The following is a 4,790-nucleotide window of genomic DNA, read 5'->3' on the forward strand; positions in this document are numbered from 1 at the left end:
ATAGACATATTAATATAAACATTCAGCGGAAATTGCGTGTTTTAAAGTTACACCAAAAATTTGAAATTTTTTCGTCAAAAATCGATTTGACGTTTAAAGATCCCGTTTTTCCTTTACTATTGAAGAAAATTTAAGCATTTTACTGTCCGTAAGAGGTGATGACAGGCACAAAAAAAAGATTTTAAAAGAAACACACATCATTGTAAAGCCAATATACATATTCATATATCGCTCTGCTCAGAATCTAAAAGCTATACGATTTTTTTAAAGTACCTATACATTCAATAGTTTAGCTGTATAGTCTGTAATCCTATTTTTGCCCTGCCATATTCGCGTCATTAACATAATATATTATGCTTCACTGTTTGAGCTGATGACAGTTAATTAATTATAACAATATAATATATCAAGATTATTAACACTAGGTATCTTATATTTCTCTATGAAACATAATTTTTAACACTATATAAAGTAATATACTTAATAAAATTGTTGAAATCAATTTTCCTATATTTTTTATTTTTTGAATGTGAGGTACTAGATCTAAGTAAAAAAGCGAGACTCAGGATCTGGACACTGCTCCCCCCCTCCCTTACCCTAAGTAGTATAGATAGGAGTTGATAGAATCGAATAAATATGTACCAGTATAGCTACTAGGTATATAGTTATAGTGTCGCTAACAAAAAACTCTGCAGCAGCAAGAACTAGGTGCGATCTAAGGGGGCGTCGAAGGGGCACATACCCCCTCAAATCCCTAAAAATAGGTTTGTATAATGTATAATACATTGGATCCAATTTGTTCTTTATGTATACCTGCAGGAGGCCAAATGGCCATTTTACTTTTTGTTGCTTTTACGTACCTATTATGTTACAATTTAGGCAGCTATTCGTATAAGTTTAAAAACAATTTTGATAAGGCATAAGGACTATTAGGACAGGTTGCTGTGAAAATTGTGGAGATTTACCTGGGAGCGATCTCACTCGATTTTTATTTAACAGGCTATGACAGACATGAATACATAACCACCGATTTGGCTATCGATATATGACCTCCAAGATGTAAATCAATCCGATCGCGTTGATCAACACCATAGCGTTAGTCCCAAAAACGAACAGGATCACCGAAGTGACCAGCAGGATTCCTATCAGCAGTTTCAACCTGGGTACGCCGGTCCGCGTTTCCACACGTCCAAACAAATCCGTCCATGGTTTAAATGTGTCGTGCAACATGATTTCGATGATTTCCATCACCAATTTAACCTGGTTGGCTTGTACCATGTTGTAAGCGGTGTAATTAAATTTATGTCCGGCGACAATTTTTTAAAATAAAAAGTTACCTACTCTATTAAAAATTTGGTTTGGTTTAACAATATTTTGATCAATATACGGTCAATGAAAAACTTTGTTGATTAAGAGATAAAACTTTTGTTAATTCAACAAATTAAACTTTTGTTAAATTGACAAAATGATTTTCTTGAATCTACAACACCATTTTGTATTTTTAGTTTGATATTAATGAAATAATTTTGTTAAATTTACAAAATGTTTTCTCGAATCCACAATACCATTTTGCATTTATAGTTTGATATTAATGAAATGTTTTTGTTGAATTGACTTAATTGTTTCTTGAATTTACAATACCATTTTGGAATTTTAGTCTGATATTAATGAAATAATTTGTTTGAATTGACAAAATAACTATTTTAAATATAAAGTGGAAGAGTTTAGGAAGAATAGGTATTTAGCAAATATGTTTTTTGCAAAAAACAAAACAAAACATTAAATTATTTTTGGTTTATTCATTAACACCCAGTTTATAATACATTATGCATACAATTAAGATTTTAATTCATTTATCACTTGTTTAATTAATACATTAGATTTATCATACTTTGTAGTTATCTTAAAAAAAAAATTTGTATAAAAAACCACACATCACTTGACTCTATTGGATACTCTACATTGAATACGTGAAAAATCTTAAAACAGATGTCAAAGGCTTTAATGGCTGAAAACATTTTATACTTAATGTTGTCAAAATACACAAGAATTTGCTTTGGATCAAATAGTGTTCCAATAACTAATATACAAGGCTGGATTGCACCCATCTCAGACATTTTTTGGAGTGTAGATTCCATGTCAACAGAAGTTGGTGTCACAATTATAAATGAGTTTTGTGAATCTCGTATGCTGTATTTTGTAAAACCTTTTCTACCATTTTCATCACGAGTAGATTTTTTCGATGAAGGAATGAACACACAGTGTAATAAATACATAATAACCAATACTTTTGAATCTAAAAAATTAATTATTTGTTATAAAACATTTTTCCATTTTATAATTAATATAACACACAGATAAATATTAACAAAAACAATTTAAGTATGATATTGCCTAATGATTGGCTACCCTGATATTTGTAGGTAGGTACTAAATAATGTAGTATGTATATAGATAGGAATCATATATTAAGTCTATTACTGAATTTATCATTTTTTTTTCTATGGAATATTGTAATAATACGATGCTTATTAAATATTGGGATAATAGTACCTACCTATTGGAAATGAATTATTAATACATGCTTTCTAGATTTTTTCAAGTATAAACAATTTATGATTTTAACTGTTCTTTAGTTAGTAAGATTTTAAATAAACTATCATTTAATATTAAATAGGTACAATTTATATTTTTATACTAACAATCCTACAAATATTACCTGATGACAAATCGTTAATTGTATTATTGAATGTTGTCAAAGTTTGTCTGTTAGCAGGGTCTTTTACTCTCTCTTTCAATACTTCAATGAGTTTATTGCAAGATTCTTCAAAAATTAATTTAAAATTTGTGTTTTCTGGGTGTAAACTTAAAAAATCAATATCAACCTAGAAATATCAAGAAAAAATGTAATAATGATCTCTAAAATACTAATAAAATCATGTTATTGTTTCAAGATTCTTCAAAATTGTGCCTAATGAATAACTAAATTTCACAAAGAGATTATATATTACTCATTAAAGTTAATAACATATTAACATCAAGATTCAAAAATACGTAAAAATCACAAAAAATGTGTAAACTATTTTGAGTTAGAAATACAGCATGATAACATTTTTTGTGATTTTTACGTATTTTGTCAAAATTTGAACTTTAAATACTTATAAAAAAATTGTGATTATGTATTTTTAATATTTTCGCCATTGTAACAATATATTAGAAATCTTGTATTACATTTTCAAGCTTTTTTACTCAACGAATAAAATTTTATTGACATATATAGAAAAAAATTTAGAAACTGAAAATGTTCGTAAACAGCTCAAAACAAGTCAAAATATTTTATGGAGAATAGACAATATTAATATAAACATTCAGCGGAAATTGCGTGTTTTAAAGTTACACCAAAAATTTGAAATTTTTTTGTCAAAAATCGATTTTACGTTTAAAGATCCCGTTTTTCCTTTACTATTGAAGAAAATTTAAGCATTTTACTGTCCGTAAGAGGTGATGACAGGCACAAAAAAAAGATTTTAAAAGAAACACACATCATTGTAAAGCCAATATACATATTCATATATCGCTCTGCTCAGAATCTAAAAGCTATACGATTTTTTTAAAGTACCTATACATTCAATAGTTTAGCTGTATAGTCTGTAATCCTATTTTTGCCCTGCCATATTCGCGTCATTAACATAATATATTATGCTTCACTGTTTGAGCTGATGACAGTTAATTAATTATAACAATATAATATATCAAGATTATTAACACTATAGGTATCTTATATTTCTCTATGAAACATAATTTTTAACACTATATAAAGTAATATACTTAATAAAATTGTTGAAATCAATTTTCCTATATTTTTTATTTTTTGAATGTGAGGTACTAGATCTAAGTAAAAAAGCGAGACTCAGGATCTGGACACTGCTCCCCCCCTCCCTTACCCTAAGTAGTATAGATAGGAGTTGATAGAATCGAATAAATATGTAGCAGTATAGCTACTAGGTATATAGTTATAGTGTCGCTAACAAAAAACTCTGCAGCAGCAAGAACTAGGTGCGATCTAAGGGGGCGTCGAAGGGGCACATACCCCCTCAAATCCCTAAAAATAGGTTTGTATAATGTATAATACATTGGATCCAATTTGTTCTTTATGTATACCTGCAGGAGGCCAAATGGCCATTTTACTTTTTGTTGCTTTTACGTACCTATTATGTTACAATTTAGGCAGCTATTCGTATAAGTTTAAAAACAATTTTGATAAGGCATAAGGACTATTAGGACAGGTTGCTGTGAAAATTGTGGAGATTTACCTGAGAGCGATCTCACTCGATTTTTATTTAACAGGCTATGACAGACATGAATACATAACCACCGATTTGGCTATTGGTTAAATGTTCATTTCCGAAGTGCCGACCTCCAAGATGTCGTCTGAGGTGATCGCCGAGGTGGCAGACAATTTCGCCGATATGGTTGGCGGTGTTGCGTCAAGTTTTGGATTTTGGAACAGTTAATGTTGACGTGAGGCCTTCGCGTAGGCTGCTGTTTACCACAATCCTAATAATAACAATATTAGTATACTTGGTAATAATAATTTAAATATCTGGTTATAAGTTGTTATATTAACCTTGAAGATTCTATATATGACCTTGGCGTTTATGAAAGCCGCACCGTTGTTTCGGATTGGCGTGGAACACCATATCAAAAATAATGTCCTCAACAGTAAGTACCACGGAAATAGGAATAATACGAATCCGCAGTACTGCTCTACGATCAAGACTGCGCAGAAC

At 29.9% G+C, this 4,790-nt stretch overlaps 1 protein-coding gene and 1 long non-coding RNA gene across 3 annotated transcripts in view; one reads left to right on the forward strand and one right to left on the reverse strand.

Annotated features, from left to right (window-relative positions):
- LOC100161349 (transmembrane protein 120 homolog) overlaps positions 1-4,790 on the forward strand; it is a 41,051-nt gene that overhangs the window by 25,276 nt on the left and 10,985 nt on the right. The gene's annotated exons all lie outside the window — the stretch shown is intronic.
- Positions 1,546-4,784, reverse strand: LOC103309305. 2 transcript variants are annotated; one of them, XR_510676.3, is made up of 4 exons: positions 4,628-4,784; positions 4,314-4,557; positions 2,720-2,885; positions 1,546-2,296 (listed from the first exon to the last, which is right to left on the reverse strand). It is a non-coding gene; the product is annotated as an uncharacterized LOC103309305 (long non-coding RNA). The 2 variants fall into 2 exon arrangements; XR_001679425.2 differs by lacking the exon at positions 2,720-2,885 and having other exon boundaries at positions 1,819-2,296.

This window comes from Acyrthosiphon pisum, chromosome A1 (genome assembly GCF_005508785.2).
Source record: "Acyrthosiphon pisum isolate AL4f chromosome A1, pea_aphid_22Mar2018_4r6ur, whole genome shotgun sequence".
Taxonomy (NCBI): domain Eukaryota; kingdom Metazoa; phylum Arthropoda; class Insecta; order Hemiptera; family Aphididae; genus Acyrthosiphon; species Acyrthosiphon pisum.